At 39.8% G+C, this 21,098-nt stretch overlaps 1 protein-coding gene across 1 annotated transcript in view; it reads left to right on the top strand.

Moving 5' to 3' along the window:
• The first annotated feature begins 15,507 nt into the window (after positions 1–15,507).
• Positions 15,508–21,098, top strand: part of GUCY2F (guanylate cyclase 2F, retinal) — a 112,986-nt gene continuing 107,395 nt past the window's right edge. Inside the window, exon 1 of the mRNA XM_054472791.1 lies at positions 15,508–15,728. The gene's annotated coding sequence lies outside the window, so the exon portion shown is untranslated. The remainder of the gene's footprint in view (positions 15,729–21,098) is intronic.

Genomic DNA, 21,098 nt, shown 5'->3' with positions numbered 1-21,098 from the left:
GATATGAATTTTAAAGGGACAGGGGTAGAATACTACGGTTTGAATTTTTTTTTAGAGATGGAGTGTTTCACCATGTTGCCCAAGCTAGACTTAAACTCCTGAGCTGAAGCGATCTTCCCACCTCAGCATCCTAACTAGCTGGGATTACAGGCAAGTGCCACTGCATCTGGCCTGAATGTTTTTGTCCTCTCTAAAACTCATGTGTTAGAAACTGAATCCCCAGTGCAGCATTGTGTGGAAGTGTGGCCCAATAGGATGTGTTTAGGCCCAATAGGATGTGTTCAGGCTCCACCCACATGAATGAATTAACGCTCCTGTAAAAAGGGTTGGTGAGGCCAGTGCGGTGGCTCATGCCTGTAATTCCACACTGTGGGAGGCCAAGGGAGGTGGATTGTTTGAGCCCAGGAGTTTGAGACCAGCTTGAACAACATGGCAAAACTCTGTCTCTACAAAAATACACAAAAATTAACTGGGTGTGGTGGCATGTCCTGGTAGTCCCAGTTACTTTAGAGGCAGAGGTCAGAGGATTGCTTGAGTACAGAAGGTAGATGCTGCAGTGAGCCAAGATAGTGCCACTGCACTCCAGCCTGGGAGATAGAGTGAGACCTCATCTCAAAAAAAGGGCTTATGACAGCAGGTGCTTTCCCCTGCTTTTCTGCCAGGTGAAGACATGGTGTTTCTCCCCTCTAGAGGATGCAGCATTCAAGTTGCCGTCTTGGAAGCAGAGAGAACAGGCTCTAACCTGCTGGTGTCTTGATATTGAACTTCTCAGCCTCCAGAACTGTGAGAGAATATATTTCTGTTCTTTATAAATTACCCGGTCTGTGTTATTGCAGCACAAAATGGACTAAGACAGCAGTTAAGGGAGAAAGGAGACATGTATGGCTGATTTAGGCACGCATCTGCATGGTAGGCCATCACTAGTTAGAAGTGGATGGCCTTTGCACTACAAGCCCCTCTGGATGGCTCTGAAAGACAGTGGAGAAAGAATTTCCTTCCAGTGAAGTGAACTTCAGGAGCATCCAGTTGTCCATTTCATGTGGAAGAAGAGATGGCCTGAGGTATGTATTTGCTGGTCAGGGACTTGGAAAGAACATAATTCGACAATTGATGACAGGAGATCTAGAGGGAAAGATATGTAGATGGACTTCTTGGAATGGGCAGAGTGTGAAGATAGTTATGCCTTACATAAATGCTCACCAGAGGCCAGTTAGTCCAGAGGAGGTTCTCAATGATCAGGTGAGAAAGATGACCCAGCCTGTGGAAGTCAGCTAGACTCTCTCTTCTGCCACTCCAGTGCTTGTGTAATAGACCCATGAACAGAACAGACGTGCATGCATGGATAGAGGTTAAGTCTGTGCCCAGCAGCATAAAACTCATTAAGGTTGATTCTGATTACTACTGGGTGTCCATTCTCCCAACAGCATAAGCCAGTGTTGAGCTCCTGATATGGCACTATTCTCTGGGAGGACCAGCTAGCTACCTGGTGGGAGGTTGATAACATCTGACTTTTTTCATTATGAAAGGGACAGTACTTGGTCCTCACACAGATAGACATATTCTGATAGAGATTTGTCCTTAATGTTCACAGGGCTTCTTCCCAGTCACCGTCATTCATAGATTTAGAGAATGATTAGTCTATGCCAGAGTAACCAATTGTAATGGTAAACTTTATGTGTCAAGAATGGAGCAAGATGGCCAAATAGAAGCCTCCATCAGTCGTCCTCCTCCACAGGAACAGTAAATTTTAACAACTATCTGCACACAGAAAAGCACCTTTATAAGAAACAAAAATAAGGTGAGCAATCACAGTATCTGGTTTTAACTTCATATTGCTGAAAGAGGCACTGAAGAGGGTAGGAAAGACAGTCTTGAATCACTGATGCCACACCTCTTCCAACCCCCAGCAGCAGCTGTGTGCTGTGGAGAGATAATCTGTGCACTTGGGGAAGGGAGAGTGCAGTGATTGTGGGACTCTGTATTGAAATCAGTGCTGCTGTGTCTCAGCGGAAAGTAAAACCATGCTGAACTTAGCTAGTGCCCACCCACAGAGGGAGCATTTGGACCACATCTAGCTTGTGGGGAAGTGCCCATCCCAGTGGTCAGAACATGAGTTTCTTGGCAAGCCTTGCCACCATGGAATAAAGTGATTTGGGGTTTGTATTAGTCAGGGATCTTTAGAGGAACAGCACTAATGGAATATATATATACGTATATATATATATATATATATATATATACATGACTTTATTAAGTATTAACTTGCACAATCACAAGGTCCCACAATAGTCTGTCTGCAGGCTGAGAAGCAAGGAGAGCCAGTCAGAGTTCCAAAACTGAAGAACTTGGAGTTCGATGTTTGAGGGCAGAAAGCATCCAGTACAGGAGAAAGATGTAGGCTGGGAGGCCAAGCCAGTCTCTCATTTCACATTTTTCTGTCTGCTTATATTCTAGCTGTGCTGGCAGCTGATTAGATTGTGCCAACTCAGGTTTAGGGTGGGTCTGCCTTTCCCAGCCCACTGACTCAAATGTTAATCTCCTTTGGCAACACCCTCACAGACATACCCAGGATCAATACTTTGTATTCTTCAATCCAATCAAGTTGACACTCAGTATTAACCATCACAGGGTCCTAAGTGAACTTGAAAGACAGTCTAGGACACAAGGACTGCAATTCTTAAGCAAGCATTGATGCTATGTTGGGCTTAGAATCAGTGGACTGGGTCTGCATGTGACCTAGGGAGACACCAGATGGTGTGGCTGGGCGAGAGCTTATATTACCCCTCTCCCAGTGCCGGGCAACACAAGTCAGATCAACAAAAGTGAGTCCTTCCTTCTGCCTGTGGAGAGGAAAGAGAAGCATAAAGAGGACTTTGTCTTGCATCTTGGATACTCGCTCAGCCACAGTAGAAGATGGCACTGGACAGAGTCGTGAGACCCCCATCCCAGGCTCCAGCTCCTGGGTGACTTTTTTAGACACACCCTGGGTCAGAAGGGAACCTGCTGCCTTGAAGGGAAGGACCCAGTCTGGGCAGGATTCATCACCTGCTGACTAAAGAGTCCTTGGGCAGTGAATAACCAACAGTGATACCCAGGGAGTAACGTTATGGGCCTTGTGTGAAACTTGGATATGTGCTGGCTTCAAATAGTAGGTCTTATTCCTAAATTTTATATGGAATCCTAAAATTTATATGGAACTACAGAAGACCCAAAATAGCCAAAGCTGTCCTGAGCAAAGAGAACGAAACTGGAGAAATTACATTATCTGACTTCAAATTTTACTACAGAGTTATAGTAACCAAATAGCATGGTACTAACCTAAAAACAGACACATAGACCAATGGAACAAAATAGAGGACCCAAAACGAAAGTCATACATCTACAGTGAACTCATTTTTGACAGTTTCCAAAAACATACTTTGGGGAAAAGACAGTCTCTTCAATAAGTGGTGCTGGGAAAACTGGATATCCACGCACAGAAGACTGAAACTGGATTCCTCTCGCCATATACAAAAATCAAATCCAAATGGATTAAAGACTTACATCTAAGACCTCGAATTATGAATCTATTAATTTGAGGAAACCCTCCAGGACATTGGTCTGGGTAAAGATTTCTTGAGCAATAACTCACAAGCAGAGGCAACCAAAACAAAAACGGAGAAATGGGATCTCATCAAGTTAAAAAGCCCCTGCACAGCGAAACAGACAATCAATGAAGTGAAGAGACAACTCACAGAAAGGGAGAAAATATTTTCAAACTACCCACCTGACAAGGGATTAATAATCAAAATGCATAAAGAGCTGAAACAACTCTATAGGAAAAAATCCAATAATCCAATTTAAAAAAATGGACAAAAGATCTGAATAGACATTTCTTAAAAGATGGCATACAGATGGCAAACAAGCATATGACAAGGTGCTCAGCATCACTGATCATCAGAGAAATGCAAATCAAAACTGCAATTAGAGATCATCTCACTCCAGTTTAAATGGCTTTTATCCAAGAGACGGGCAATAACAAATGCTGGAGAAGTTGTGGAGAAAACAGAACTTTTGTACACTCTTGGTGGGAATGTAAATTAGTACAACCAATATGAAGAACCATTTGGAAGTTCTTCATAAAACTATAGATAGAGCTACCATATGATCCAGGAATCCTACTGCTAGGTATATACCCAAAAGAAAGGAAATCAGGATATCAAAGAGATATCTGTACTCTCATGTTTATTACAGCAGTATTCATAATAGCCAAGATTTGGAAGCAACCTGATGAATGGATAAAGAAAATGTGGTACATTTATATGCACAATGGAGTACTATTCAGCCATAAAAAGGAATGAGATTCTGTCATCTGCAAGAATATGGATGGGACTGGAGGTCATTATGTTAAGTGAAATAAGTCAGGCACAGAAAGATAAACCTTGCATGTACTCATTTATTTGTGGAAGCTAAATATTAAAACAATTGAACTCACAGAGGTAGAGAGTAAAATAATGGTTATCAGAGGCTGGGAAGAGTAGTAGGGGGAAATTCGTGGGAAAGAGGAAATGGGGATGGTTAATGGGTATAAAAATGGTTAGAAAGAATGAATAAGACCTGCTATTTGATAGCACAACAGGGTGACTATATTCAATAATAATTTAATTATACATTTTAAAATAATTAAAATAATATAATTGGATTGTTTGTAACACAAAGGATAAATTCTCAAGGGGATGGTTACATCATATTCCATGATTTGATTATCGTATATTGCATGTTTGTATTAAAATATCTCATGTACCACATAAATATAAACAGCTACAAAAATTAAAAATTAAAAAAATTGGGTACCCACAAAAATTAAAACAATTTTGTATCAAATTGGCTGGGCCATGCTGCTCACAGAGTTGGTCAAACAGTATTTTGGATGTTTCTGGTGAATGTGTTTTTGGATAAGATTAACATTTAAATTGGTGGACTTTGAGTACAGCAGATTACACTGCATAGTATGAGTGAATCAAATTTAATTAGCCTTAATAAAACAAGACTATCCTACCTCAAGCAATAATTTCTTGACTGCAAATTGCCATTAAACTTGGACTGTAACTATTTCCTGGGTGTTCAGTTTGCTGGCCTACCCTGTAGATTTTGGACTTGTATCTTCACAATCACATGAACCCATTCCTTAAAATAAACCTTTCCCTCTCTAGGTATACATATCCTGTTGGTTCAGTTTCTCTAGAAAACCCTGACTAATACACCCACCCAACATTTCTTTGACCAGAAATTCACTTTATGGCAAAAAAAAATAATAATAACACAGTGGGCTCATACCCATGGAATTCACTGTCTTACTATGTACTCCTTCATCCAGAAATAGCTGTCTTCATAAAATGTGTAATGGTCTGCTGAAGGCTCATTTATGGCAGCATCTGAGAGACAATACTTTGTGAGCTTGGGGTGTTATCCTGCAGGACAGTTTATGCTTAAAAGCAACCCATGGCCAGAATGTATAGGTATAACAACCAAGGAGTGGAATTAGGAGTGGCCCTTCTCAGTATTATATCCAATAATTCACTTAAAGAATGTTATCTTCCTGTATCTGCAAGCTTGGACTTGGTGTGTTTGGAGTCACCAAGGGAGCTAAAGCGCTAAAAGATGATTGCTTATACCAGGATACATGGTCAGGATGTTTCCAATTAATTGGGAGCTGCGATATCACCTGGTCATTTTGGAGACACCGTGCTATTGAACCAACACGTCAGTGTGTTGTCTGGAGGGACTAATCCCATTTACTAGGGGAAAATTGGGTTCCTGCTACACATGGGAAAAATAAGAGTATGTTTGGAACCCAGCGTATTCACTGGGGTGTCTCCTGTACTTCTTTGCCCCATAGTACTGGTCAAATTGGAAATGGGACAACCCAATAATATAGATATGACCACACTCATATGCTACTGATCTAAAGAGTTTGTTTTTCCCACCAGTTTAAGAGCCCCATCGAACCTGGATGCTGGCAGAAGATAAGGGAATCATGAGGTGCGTAGTGGAAGAAGCTAGCTTTGATTACTTAAGCAGGTTACAAAAACAGATACTATAGCAGCTACTTTTTATGTTACTTTTAAAAGTCCTATTTTTATACTCTCTTCCTTATGTGAAGAGCACTAGTGGTGATTGTTTTAGGTTTCAGTTGGGAATGCAACTCAATTGACATCATCCTTTGATCATACAATAGCTGTGGGTCTTTTTGTTATCCTGTGCAAGGGAAACTAACTCTTCACCTAGGTGAACAACAATAGTGGACACTGAGGGGCAAAAGGGTTGCACTATGTTAGATATGTATCACTTACTCCTCCAGATCCACTCTCTGCCTTTTTTTTATTCTGCTCTCATCCCTGAGAGGGTGATCTTTATGGATTATATCAACAGACTTCCTTTCCTTTAGTTAGTTTCTATTTTTGTTTGCCCATGGGGACCATGGAAGGATATCATAAAGAAAATAATGAGCTTAGGCTATTTATTACATTCAGCTCTTTTCTTGTTGGGTCACCTCGAGCTGGTTGTGTCCATTTGTTGATAGACCTTTTGTTAAAGGTCACGATTCTTTTCCGAGTGGTCCTTTCTACGTGACTTTTTTGAGTTCTGGTAATTACTGCCTTCCCTCAGTCCTTCCAGCCTAAGGGTTTTAATATCTCCAGTTAAGAGTGTTATCCCTTGTGGTTTTGCTGCACCCTGCCCACACCTTTGTAAACAATTTCTTTATTAAGCCATTCTTGAATCTTCCTGTTTTGAATATGTCATCTGTTTCCTGCTGGGACCCTAACATGTCCCTTCTGGTTGTTTCCTCTCTATGTTGCCCCTTTCCTTCTCTAATTCCCTTAACTGTAGGTACTTACTTAGAGTCCATTACTAGGATTTCAACTATTACCTCTAAGCTGATTAACCCCTAATCTATAGCTCTAGCCTGGATTTCTCTTCTCGGCTTCAACTCTGCCTTTGCATCTCCCTACTATACCACTTAAAAGTTAACATTTCCAAAAATGAAATTAGTCCCTGTCTCCCCAAGACTGTGTGCTTCTTGCTGTGTTTCTAACTCGGTTCTAAGATATTTCAGGGATAAGGGTCCTCTTCTCATGAGTAAAAGTCAATTACACTCAGAGAAAAGGCATTTTAAAACACTACTGTCACTGTCATCCAGGTCTAAATCTCAAGATCATATTTGACTCGCAGTCCTCCTCCACTCCCACCTCCACTGCCATCAAATCAGTTACTGTTACTTCAATTCTGCCTCTTAAATGATTCTTGAATCCACTGTCTGCTGTTTTTATGGTTACTATACTATATAGCATGGTGATGAAGGGCATAGGTATTGGCCTTAGTCAGACCTGGGTTTCAATTCTATATCTGCCACTTACTTGGCTAAGTTCATTTTCTCATTCAATGAATACTTATTGGGCATTAACAGCACCAGGTACTGTTCTAGGCCCTAAGGATTCAGCAATAAACAACAATAAGTCTCTGCCTTCATGAAGCCTACATTCAAGTGGGAGAGATAGATTATAAATATGTTAACAAAGTAGTAAATAAGATATTTTTAGATTGTGCCCCAGTGAAAACAAAACAGGGTAGTGGGAAAGTAAGTGTCATGGGAGATGGAAACCTTAGACAAAGTCATGATGGAAGTGTGGCTAGAGAAGAAAAGAGGGTCCTGGACCAATTCCTGGAATATGCCAAGATTCAGAGGTTGGGAAAAATAATAGCAAATGTGTTATAGGCCTTACTAAATGCCAGGCACTGTCCTAAGTGCATGACATAGAGTAATTCGTTGAATCTTTTACCAAAACCCTAGGAAGTATCATTTTGATCTTTACCACCATTATACTAATAAGGAAACTGAGGCACAAAGAGGTTAAGTAACTTCCCCAGCTCACATAGAAAATAACGATAAAACTGAGGCTTGGACATAGGCAGTCTTGTTTTGGAATCCATGTTCTTAACTACCATGCAGAATGCTGTCCTCCCAAGAGGAGGGAGAGGAAGAAGAGCCAGTAAAAGAGACTAAGAAGTAATGTAATCTGTATGATTTTCAGTTTTCTCATCTGTAAAATGGAAATAAAAAGTATGTGGTTCATGGGGTTCTTGTGAAGATAAAATTTTATAATGCTTGCAAAATACATATCACAGTGCTTGTCAAGTAGTAGCCACCCAGTTAACGGTAACTACTATTGTTACTTCTTAGACTGTTGTAGTAGTTCCCTAAGTAATTTACGTGACCCCTCTCTCTGATCCCTTAACCCAAACCAAACAACTGGTTCACACATTCCAGTTTACCTCTATGCAGTGGTGCCATTGTAATATTACATACCACTCATCTAATCAATTTCCTTCAGTAATTCCCAATTGCCTGCAGTAGAGGTTGGCAAACTTTTTATGTAAAAGTACAGATACTAAGTATTCTTAGGCTTTGTGGGCCACGTATTTTCTGTTGCAACTACTCAGTCCTGCCATTGCATAAGAAAATAATCTATAGACAATACATAAGTAAATGAATGTGAATGTGTTCCCACAAAACGTTACTTGCAAAAACAGGGATCAGGCTCTGTTTGCCCTACAGACCATAGTTTGTCAACTCCTGGCCTACGGAATTCAGTTTGGCATTCAAGACCCTATCTACCTCTTACACTGGCCTCCTGCTGCTCCCAATCATGCATTCAACATTCCAGCCAAACCACATGATGCTCTATTTTCTTTGTTTACACCAGTTCCTCTCTCTGAGTTGTTCTCCTGTTTAAGCTCTGTTAAAATCCTATCTATCTGTATTGATTATGGTCCTTTGTTAGCAAGTAACAGAACTGACCTTGGCTGTGGTATGTAGACTGCAGGTGCTCATACATAATAATGTTCTCCTCTTTTGTTTGGACACCCGTCTAGATTACATTTCCCTGTCTACCTTGCACCAAGGTATGGTCATGTATCTAAGTTCTGGGCAATGGAATGTGAGCAGAAGTGATATGTGCCATTTTCCATAAAAAATCTCCCACATTTTATCCTGCCAGTTGAATGTAGAGGACTTCTAAGACCTAGAAGAGAGCAGAGCCAAAGAATGGAAAGAGCCTGGGTCCCTTAGTAGACCCACTCTAGGTAGGACATGAATGGGAAATAGACTTATATTTTAAAGCCACTGACATTTGGCAGTTGATGTATTACTTACGCAAGTTAACACACTGGCTAGTCAAGGAGTTTATTTGGAAGACAATGAGTTAGCTTGCAGAAGGAATAATTAAACCAGCAGGTCTCAAAAAAGATGGACATCATGACATCATCCAGGATCTATATGGAGGGAACTAATGAGATACTTTTCCAGGTGCATTAGACCCTTCTCACATTGCTAATGAAGACATGCCCAAGACTGGGTAATTTATTAAGAAAAGAGGTAAAATTAACTCACACTTCCACACAGCTGGGGAGGCCTCAGGTAACTTACAATCATGGTGGAAGCCACCTCTTCACAGGGTGGCAGGAGAGAGAATGAGTGCCAGCAGGGGAAATACCAGATGCTTATAAAACCATCAGCTCTCATGAGACTCACTCATTATCATGAGAACAGCATGGGGAAGACAACCCCCATGATCCAATTACTTCCACCTGGTCCCGCCCTTGACATGAAGAAATTATTACAATTCAAGGTTGGAATTTGGGTGGGGACACAGAGGCAAACCATATCACCAGGGCACCATTGGCACTATGAATCAGCTGTTTTTCATCTTTGCATTGCTTAGCTCAAGATTCAGATTCTTAGGCAAATCCAATTGACTTGGTTTGGACCTAGTACCCACCACTTTCTTGATCAGAGGGGGGCAGGACATATTGATTGGCAGTCCCTGAATGCTACACACAATGGGCGAAGGGAGTCTTCCAGAGGGAATAACATAACTGGTACTCAGAATATCATACAAAGTAGTGGTGAACCTTAGACTTTATGTGGCCCACTATTGAATTATTAATTTCTTTTATTGTATTTTTCATTTTCAGAATTTCCATTTGATTCTTTTTTATAGATTCTAGTTTTCTGGTGAAATACTCCACATTGTTCTTCATTTTCTTGAATATTTATAGCCCATGTCATATAACTGCAATAACTTGGTCATTAAGTCTGTTCCTGTTGCCTGCTTTTTTTTTTTCTTCTTGGTGCTGTTTCTTGGTACATTAGTTAATTTTTCACTGAGTGCCAGACTTTGTGCCTAAAAAAGTATATAGACTCTAGATGATCTGATGTGCTCCAGAGAGGATTCACCTTATATTTTGCCAGGCAGCGGAAGGGCAAATTATCTTAATCCTTTCAGCCACTGAGCTGACCTGAGGCTGGTTTGCAGTGTTTGCTAGACTCAACCTATTTCTAGTTTGCTCTATTCCTAGGATGTAGCTCTCCAGGGATCCCAAATGAGAACCAGGGATAGATGTTTCCTAGGGACACTCCTTCTTGAGAAGTTCTGAACTCCAATTTTTGTATCTTCAGCTCTGTGAATCTTCCTGAAACTCCGCTCTACTTTTTAGCCACTCTGCAGGGCTTATAATCTTTATAATCTTTTGCCCTGCGCAACTTAATTGGCAATTTCCTGGAGTGGAAAAGTTGTGCTAAGTGTCAGGTTCACTTTCCTGTGCTGCTTCTTTCTGCAGTTTCATGGCTGTTCAAATCCTGGCTGACCTTGGCAGACCTTAGACTTCAATTTGTGTATTCCGAGTTCTGTGATATTACCTAAAGCTCTGTTGACTTCTCTGCCTCATAGGAGTCACCCTCTAACCAGTTTCTGGACCAAGAATTGAGAAATACCCTAGGGGAAAAACAACATGCAGAAAGTTGGGCTTATTTTCATAAATAAGGATTTCCCAAGGATCTGCTAAAGGGGTTTGAAGCCTGACAAAAGTTATTGGCTTTAAAATATGAAGATAACTGCAAAATTAAAGTCTATAAATGTCTAAGTAAATGTCAAAAAATGTAACTCATCATTTTTATAGATTATTACATTTTGTGTTCAGAACAATTTTGACACATTGGAAAAATGGTTGGTTAGATTTTATCAGTTGGTAAGAATTCTTTGGTATATATAATATCTGCTAAGAAGCATAACTGATAATAAATTTCAAAGGCAAAATTTTAAAATCGTCTCAAATTTTTAGCAAAAATTATACTTATTTGACATAGGATATGGGGTGTGTACATGTCAAAGTATATGTGATAAAATGTAGAGTGGAGCTTCTAAAAACAAGAGTGCCGTGGGATTAGCATGGTCTAAAGAAATGCCATGTTTGGAGCACCCACTGTGTGCAACACTTAATATGCATCATTCTTTTTAATCCGCACAACAGGGCTGGGAAATAGTTCTATTTATCATAATTTCTTTCATTTGAGGAAACCTAGGGCTTTAGGGAAATTAAGTAATTAACCTCAGGTCACACAGCTAGGGAATATGGTGACGGGGTTTGAAGGCAGGTCAGCTTGACTCCAAATCCTGTGCCCTTAGTGAGAACATAGGTATGTTTTAATGTCAAATTAAAAAAATAAGTTTACAAAATTGTATACCTGGTTTGAGTATAACTTTGGAAAAATACAGGATTCAATAAAAGCAAAAATTTTTTTCTGTTTTTTACTGTTCTGAATTTTCTAACATATTTTTACAACAATCAGGTAACCCGTATTAATTTCTAAAAAAATTGATCTTAGAGGAGTTTGATAATAATGTTAAAATATTGACATCTTGCGGCTACGTGGTGTAATTACAACCTTTACTTTCAGTGTGGGAGTTGACTGCTAGAGGGCAGCACTGAGGTTTATTCGGGTCACGTTTTCTGGGCTGAATGTGGCAGAAAGCTGGATCACTTCTCCACTCAAAACTGAAGAAAAGCAAACTCATTTATAATGCCATAAATACATACACATATGTGTAAACAAAATAACGTATACTGTAAATATACAAGCGTAATACACTTCAATAACTTCTTTGCATCCTGAAGCAGTATAGCAAAGTTATTCAGCGTCAGGCCCTGGAACTATGCTACCTGAATTTGCATCATGGCTCCACCATTTATCAGCTGTGTCTTTGGCCAAAGCACACAAACTTCCTGTACTTTTTTTTTTTTCTCTATCTCTAAAGTGAGAATAAGAATTTTCCCTACCTCTTAGGGATGCTGTGGGAAATAAATGAAGTAATGCTAACAGTGCCAGTTGAAAGGAGATGCTCAAAAATTGGAAATTATCATTTTGCCTGTTGCCCAAAGCTATTCTACTTTTATGAAACAATATATGTCTTGTTGAGTACTATAAGTATTTGTTTAGTACTATAAGCAGACAGAGAATTTTGTTATTACTACTGAATCAGAAAAATAACTTTCTGTCAGGTAGGGTTAGGTGAAAAATCTAAAGGAAGGTCGAGAATCACAGTTCAGAGCCCTCACTGGAATGAAGCAAAATGTATAAGTTTGCCTAACATCCTTTCTTGTAGTTTTCCTCTCTCATTCTAATTTATCTTTGTCCATCACCTCCCTTGTTCCCCAGGTTCTCACTTTCCCCAGGACAAGGAGCTACTTGTCCAAGCCTTATTCTGGATGATTAACTAGAAGCGCACCATTCTGAATCATTTTTATACCTCATGCCCCAGCCCTGCATCTTAGTCTCCAAAGGAATGCAAGGATCCTAGGCTAATATTATGTAAGGCCATTTCCCATGATGTGTGTAATTAGGAGTTCCCTGTAGTGTTTAGTAGTAATATATGTATATATAAAATGTAAAAGGGCCACATTTTTTTCTTTGCAACTAATGTTAAGAGGAAAGCTAAATTGATGTGACTGGCTTCACAATTTTGTGGAGGGAGAGGGTGCTATTTTGGATTCTTTCATTCCATGGCACCTTAGGGAGTAAAGATCATCCAGAGAAGACGAAATTTTGTAAATTGTTAGGCTTTGATATTGGAAACATAGACAGGAACTGATACGAGTTCCAACAACATCTAGTAGAATCCATGAACATTCTGGTGTTGTAAGTCCGTGAGAACACTAAGGTCAATACTTAATCATACAGTGTGCTGATGTTTCTGACATAGCAGTTCTAAAAGGTGTGTAGGAATAATTCTTAAGTTTGTACTCGTGAATGGGTTTGAAGTATCTGTATAATTTTAGATTCATGAGGACCCCAAATAGTTTTAGATTTCTGTTCTAAAATAATCTTTAATTATACTGTAACTAAAACTTAGAGATCTAATGGGAATTTTTGAGTGTATGGATAAATCCAATGACCCCCATACTGTGATTAACAGGCAGTGGTTAAGAGCCCTGACTCTAAAGCTAGACTACTTATTTTCACAGATGGCTCCACCACAAACTAGCTGTATGTGCTTGGGCAAGTTACTTAATCTCTTTGTGCCTCAGTTTTTCATCTATAAAATGTGGATGACAATAATACCTACCCCATAGGACAGTTGTGATGATTCATTGAGTTAGTATATGTAAAGCCCATAGAGCAACAAGTGTTTGTGGAACTCTTAAACAAAAGAAGCAAATTCACTTTAGAAATTTTATTTATGTGCTAATTCCCAGCTACTTCTACCTATAAATTTAGAATCTTATGTCTATTCAGGATTTTGGAAGATTCTTTGAATGATGGTCCCTTGAATATCCTAGTCCTCATCAGAACCTTATCATAAAATCCATACTGGGGTTGCTCATGGCACCGTGCAGCTCTACATAGAGAATGCTAACTGGGGCCCTCACTTGCACCAGTATTTCCATTAGGTCACCTGAAATTCTACAATTAGGGATTGTTTCCTTTGGGTAGTCACAGTGTGTTTCTGGAGACCCTATTAGAGTGCAAGCAGTCTTTGGAGGGATAGCACAAGGATGCATTAGTGGAATATATCAAGGATAAACATGAGCTTTCTTGGAGCCAAATAGTCTTGCGTTTAAATTTTCTGGCTTTATTACTTACTAGAATTAGAGTGTCTGAGTTCAAATTCTGTCTCTACTGACCAGTGGCTGTGTGATTTTTGGTAAGTTACTGTAGCCTCTCTGGACGTCTGGGAATTCAAATAGTATCTATCTCGTGGGGTCACTGTGAAGATCTAAGGAGATAGGGCTTCCAAAAATGCCTGTCACATCATTGGCACTCAGTAAGTATGATTATTGCCTAATTTATCTCAGTCTTGGCATCCTCATTTACAAAATGGAAAGAATGGGTAATATCTACTTTCATGGTTGTTGTGAATATAAAGTAAGATAATGTACGTATAAAATGCCTGTCATACTTAAATGAAAAACTGATAGATAATAACAAGTGTTGGTAAGAATGTAGGTAAAAAAACCCTCATATGTTGCTGGTGGGAATGCCAAATGGTGCATATACTTTGGAAAACAGTTTGCCAATTCAAAAAATGTTAAACATAGAGTTATTATATGACCCAGCAATTCCCTGGGTATATGCCAAAGAGAAATAAAAACAATATGTCCATATAAAAACTTTTACACAAAGGTAATAAAAGCAGTATTCACAATAGCCCAAGGTGGAAACAACCCAAATTTCCATCCTGATAATGTGGTATATCCAAAAAAGTGGAATATTATTTGGCCACAAAAGAAATAAGTACTGATACAGGCTAGAACATGCATGAACCTTGAAAACGGTGTGCTAAATGAAAGAAGCCACTCACAAAAGATCACCTGTTGTATGATTCCATTTATATGAAGTGTTCAGAATAGGAAAATCCATAGAGAAAGTAAATTAGTGGTGGCCTGGGGCTAGGAGGAGGAGAGAAATGGGGAGTGACTTTTAAACAAGAATAGAATTTCTTTGTGGGGATAATGAAAATGTTGCACAAGCTTGTGAATATACTTAAAAAACCCCTAAATTGTATACTTTTGTGGTAGATAAATTATATCTCAATAAAACTATTATTAAAAAACATTTCTCATTTAATATAAGTCATTTTTAGCCCTTAACACCTCAGTTCTCACGTTGGGAATCCAGAACAGGGCCCGGAGTGAATGATGCTCAGGACAGAGAGGGACTTCTTAAGGAAAAGGAATACATCTAAAGTATGGGGAAACAATGTCTCTGTACAAAGGTGTAGAGGGAAGTAGGGAGTCTCTCTTGGAAGGAAAGGCAGTGAAGGCACTTAAGGGGAATAGGAGAAGGAGACAAAATTCACCTGCTTTGAATTTTGCAGGGAGCCAGCCTGGATCGCCTTTTATATGCTGGGATGGAATCACAGCTGATGAATGTTTTGGCATTTAGAACTGTCCTGGAGAAAGGGCGATTGGTGGTTATTAGACAGAATGGAACAAGGAAGAACACAGAGGCAAAATCTGAGAGTTTGTGTCTGACTTTGAAAGGTAAAAGAAGGCAGTAGTCTGTGGAGGACGTATTTATCCAGAGGACTCTAATTGTTTGTTAATCTCTGGGTCATTGCATTTAGGTCAGCACTAACTCTGCTACAGGTGGGATAAATTTAAAGGATTAGAAGTGTCACTCTAAATCCTAATCCAAGTCTTGGTCTGCGGATGCTGAAGAGTGATTTTCAAAACATTTACTAACGCTTTCAATTATTTACCCCATTAATGGAATTTATCAACAGACTGGAGTCCTTGACAGGATTGTGAATGCATAGAGGATGCAAAGAAATGGACACACTGGGGTAGCTATGCCAGTGGTCTGCATGCACAGGCAGTAAACTGAAGACATTTGAGCGGTGAATTACTTGGTGAGTAGTTGACAGCTCTTGTTTATAAGAAAGATTGTAATGGGGGAAAAAAGACACAGCCCACCTGGGAGCTGAGACTCTGATTGAGATACATTAGTTTTACTGCAATATGTAGTAAAAAAAATTTAAAGAATGAAGGAAAGAAGGAAAGAAGGGTTAAAGAGAGCCTTCGAGATACTTTAAGTCAAGATTTGAGCTCAAAGGCTCTCATCCAAGCTTTCGTTTAGTTTCTCTCATGATTTTTTTTTATTTCTTCCTGATGTTGTTTTATACAAGCTATTAACTTGATTCAGGCTGTAACTAGAAAGACAAATCAATCTTTCATAGAAGTCCTTGGCTTGACAAGCTGGTATGAGGAGCCATTTCCCTCAGAGCTATTTGTCATAGTCTTTCTTTGTACATGTTTAACGAACAGTGGTTTTCTGTGTGAAGCCAGGCTTCCCACCAGATTGTGAAAACTACCTGAAATGAAATTATGCATCCCTGTGCTCTAGCCGCTTTCCATGGAAGTCTGATCCCATGCAGGCGTTCATACCTGAGTAACCTAGGCAATGGCCCCAGAACAACTGTGGGTCAGCAGTATTCTATTTCCAAAATTTCATACCTTCAAACTTTGTTTTAGTTATATCCACATTTCCCATTAACCCCAGGAAAGACTTTAGTGAACTAATTTTTTTCCTTAAACCAAAATCAGCAGGTGGAGGTTTAGGGCATCCTCCCTCTATCTTGCCCATTTCTTTCCCTCCCTCCCTCCCTTCCTCCCTCCCTTCCTTCCTTCCTCCCTTCCTTCCTTCCTTCCTTCCTTCCTTCCTTCCTTCCTTCCTTCCCTTCCTTCCTTCCTTCTTCTCTCCCTCCATTCCTCCCTCCCCTTCTTTCCTTCCTTCTTTCTCTTCTTCCCTCCTTCCCTCTCCCTTCCTCCCCCTTCTTCTTTTCCTTCCTTCTCTCTTCCTCCCTCCTTCCCTCTCCCTTCCTCCCCTTTCCTCTTTTCCTTCCTTCTCTCTTCCTCCCTTCCTTCCTTCCTTCTTTTTTTCTTTTTTCTTTTTTAAAGAATAAGTTTCCTTCTGTAAAATCTTGAGTTGGGGGATCAAGACTAAATCCTACAGCAACATAAAACTTTCTGGTTGTCCAGGGAGTCCTAACAGAGTTAGAAATATCACCAAATGCATCACATTGGTACCAGAAAAAAATGTAAGGGCAGACCTTCAGCTTGGGGAATGTTTATCTTGCAGTTAACAAAGGGAAAAGAGCAACAAAAACTGAGAGTGAATGCCAAGGGGCACTTTGTGGCATGTGGCCTGAGGAGGGACCCGTGTTGTACGAATTTTAGAAATGGTATAAAAAATCCAACTTTTTAGAATTTGGGGGTGGGCATTGTGCTTAGGAGTGACCTGGATTATAACACAAAAATGCCAGCCTTACACCTAGAATGGACAGTTAGTCACTTTGATCTGAGGGGCACCATTTTTTTACTCAAAAAGTAGTCCATCCTCCTTTGCCTACCTGCAACTGATGCTTGAAATAGACATTATATTATTAGAGATTAATTATTTTGGCATAAACTTCTCCCCAGCCCTTATGAGAGAACAAACACCACTGGTTGGGGAGGAATAGAGGAAAGTGTCAAATATTATCATTCATTTACATATTAGTGCAAATCATTTAAAGAGTTTCTTTCTTTAGAGTTGTTTTTCTCTCCGTTAACGAGAGGGCAGAGAAAGCTGTGCTAGAAGTTTGAAGACAAACTTTACCCCTTGATAATTTTGCCAAAGGTGGGTCTTGATTAAGGCCTAAACTAGAGCATTTTAAATAACATGGTAATACAAAACATTTTATTCATGCTCCATATCTCCTCTTCAGTATTAATTCAACATATATTTTTTGCGCATCTACTATGTGTCAGGCACTGCGAAGGGCACTGGAGATTTAATGTTAAGCAAAAGCAAGCAGGGAACTTACTAACTTGGTTTTCTCCCTCCTGAGGTACATGCTTGCTTTTCTTGTTTAGATTTCTTGGCCAGGCCCTTATACTCTCCCATTTTTTTTGTAGTTAGTCTTAGCACAGACCAACTTCTCAACATGTGTTTGTTATTAATGATAATAAGCTAACCAGTGATTTTAGGAGCCCAGGTTTTCAGTGTAGCATAACTCCAGCATTGTCGGGGAGTGGAGTCTTCACATCACAGATGCTTGACAGAGGATTCTAGGCCAAAATTAAAAATGATCAGGAACTGGATCTACCAGATAGAAGCAAGTACTTTGGGGGAATCTAACTCCAGTGAGAAGCTAATTAGAGCAGCAAAGGCTAGAAAATGTTGAATGAACTCAGCAGTTTCAAAGTGCAGAGGTTTGGAAAAGTAACTGCCTAGACAAAGTATAGAATCCCAGGATGGATGGAGGTCAGAGAAGAAAGGGACTTGCTGATCTGCTAGTCCAGCTAAAGGGGAAAAAGGAGAGACCTAGAGTAGGCAACAATCTGTTCGGGTCACATGGTGAGTCGGTGCAGAATTGGGTCCAGGACCCTGGCCTTCTGTTTCCCAGTACAGTCCTCTTTCCAAATAGCAAGGAAGAACCAGTGTTTATTGAAGGACAACTGTGCACTTAGTATTCTAACTTATTTAATTCTTTATCTCAAAATGATTAAATTAAATTTACCCCCACTTTGCAGACGAGGAAGTTGAAAATTGGGGCTAATATGCTGAAGGGTGTACCCTCAAGATTTCCATTCTCAAAGATTAGGATTAGCTTTATATAGAATACAGTGGAACTGGTGCTCCCCACCCCTAGCTGTGCAGCACTGTGCCCTGAGTGAGGAGTAAGTGGGCAGTCCCAGGGCTAGGCTTGAACACTAGTAGCAAATTACTTCTGGTTGGATAATGAATTTCTGGTGGCTCCTCCAAATTTACTCTGCCCCTCCCCAACTCTACCTAATTTATTCTTTCATGGATGACTGGGGAACTTCTTTAAACTGCAAATGAATGATTCAAACTCAGTCTGAGTAATATAGCAGGTATAATAATGGTAGTCTCATTGACTTCATAGATGAGGGGCTATCTGCAGAACTTCTATCTAGTACAGTGCTCAATCAACTGGGGTGCAAATCTCCATTCTACCGTGGTTTGCCCTTAGGCAAGTTACTTACCCTTTCTGAGCCTCAATTTCATCATCTGTAAATAGTGATGATAATAACACCTCCTTCAAAGGACTGTGATGAGTTTTTTAAATTCAGTTTTTAAAATGAGACAATACACGGAAAGAGTGTAGCCCAGCATTTAACACATAGCAAGAACTCAGTATATCTTAGACTTTTTTAGTCTAAGTGCTAATTTCTGGATTAAATGCACAGATACTGGGAAGGAACCCAGGAAACTAGTGTGTTTGGGGAAGAAGAGGCAGTATGTCGGCTTTCTTGCCCTGTTGCTGTGAATAGGGCTCTGTTTCCCATATAGAGCTGTCCTCACTGTTGCCCATTCCTAGTGGTCAAAAGAGTGAGGCCTATAAGGACAGAGAGATAATGTAGTTCAATATCCTTGTCACAATACAGACCAGAAATAGAGACCCTTCCCATATTACTCCAGATAATGAGTGGCTCCTACAGTGTCCTTGCTCCCAAATTTTGCCATGGCAGAGAAAAGAGGGAGGCTGGAAGAAGCTGGGAAGAGAAGCTCGTGGCTCTTGACTAGAGCTCAGCTCTGGGTTGGGAGCTCCTTGAAGCCTGAGTCAACACCTCACACTTCATCCATCCTGTATCTCACTCTCATGCATTCAACATAGTGCACAGAATAGATCTAATTTTTTGGAGGCACGTTAGATTGGATTATCTTTGAGGGCCTAGGAATAAATTTGCTGCTCTTGTGCATATAATCAGCTCAGAATCATCTTTCCACTGTCCCCAAAGCAAAGCTAGAAGTCCTCCCCCATCCCACACACCCCTCAGCCACTGGCTTATGTTGTTTTGTGAACTGTTTGCTCCCCCAAGACTTTCTTGACTCTCATTCAAATCAGCTTTCACCAATATACGAATGTTGGGGCATACTATTTGTGGTAGGCCCTTAAGATTCACTAGATATGCCTCAGATTGGTCTCTTCAGGAGTCAAGGTTTCTCATAAAATTAGGAGTGAGAGTCAAGATAATAACCAACAGGGCTGGCACAGACAGAATTGTTGCTGCCCATAAACAACCAGTTTGTCCTGACTGGTGCACACCAGCGCTGATTATCAGCCCTGAAGAAAGCTATGCCATTATTTTGATCTTTGATTAGAATTAAGGATTTACTAAGGATTCTACTTATTAACACCTCTGTGACCTATCTTTAAGTGTTGTGGGGTCTCAGGGTTTTGTCCTTTGTCTTCTTTCTTTACTCCACAAAAGGCATGTTTTAAATTACCCTCTATCAATTGGTTACACTCAAATTTATAACTCTTATTCAGCTTTCTATTAAGAATTTATAACTCTTGTTCAGCTTTCTATTTTTTTCCTAGGCCCTCCAGTATGTGCTATTATCTACTGGATATTGCCACTTGTTGACCAATTCAAGATCTCTATCAGAATGCGTCGTCTCTCCCACCTCCTTCCTCCAATGTTTCCTATCTCAGAGACTTGTGCCATTTTCCAATCAGTTTCCTAGGTCTGAAAAGCTCAAAATCATCCTAGAGTCCTCCTTTCTTTTCACTTACCTTCTCTATCTTGTCAGTCACCAAGTTCTTGTTATTTCTATTTTCTTAATCTTGATATTTTTAATCTTGGAGGAAATGATCCCATTCCTCTAGGTCTTCACTACCACTGTCTTGGGCTGTCATCATTTCTCATATGGATTATTATGACAGACTCCAAACTGGTCTCTTTGCCTCCAGTCTTGCTTTCTTCCAACTCATTCTCCACATTTTTGCTAGAGAGATCCTTTAAAATGGAAATCTGATAATACTATTTCCCTGCTTAAAACCATTGGGTACACTATTCAGTCATGGCATATCTTGGTGATCTGGCCCTTGCTTTGTCTGACATCACAAACTCAAGCAGAACAAATGCTTTAGAATTCTAAGAATCCATACATATATATATACACACACACACATACACATATATACACACACACACATATACACATATATATACACATATATACACATATATATACACACACATATATATATACAGTATCTCTATCTATCTATCTATCTATCTATCTATCTATATATATATATATCTATCTATCTTTACCTCTGGGTCTTTCTGCATGTTGTTCCTTCTGTTTGGAAGGCTCTTAGCATCTTAGCACCAAACTACTCCTGCAACCTCATTCACCTGGCTAACTTTTCTTCAGTACTCAATCCAGAGAGACTGTTCTTCTTCCCTTCTCTCCTCCCTCCCCT

Source organism: Pongo pygmaeus, chromosome X, assembly GCF_028885625.2.
Source record: "Pongo pygmaeus isolate AG05252 chromosome X, NHGRI_mPonPyg2-v2.0_pri, whole genome shotgun sequence".
NCBI classification, from domain to species: domain Eukaryota; kingdom Metazoa; phylum Chordata; class Mammalia; order Primates; family Hominidae; genus Pongo; species Pongo pygmaeus.
This window is presented reverse-complemented; position numbering and strand designations above follow the sequence as displayed.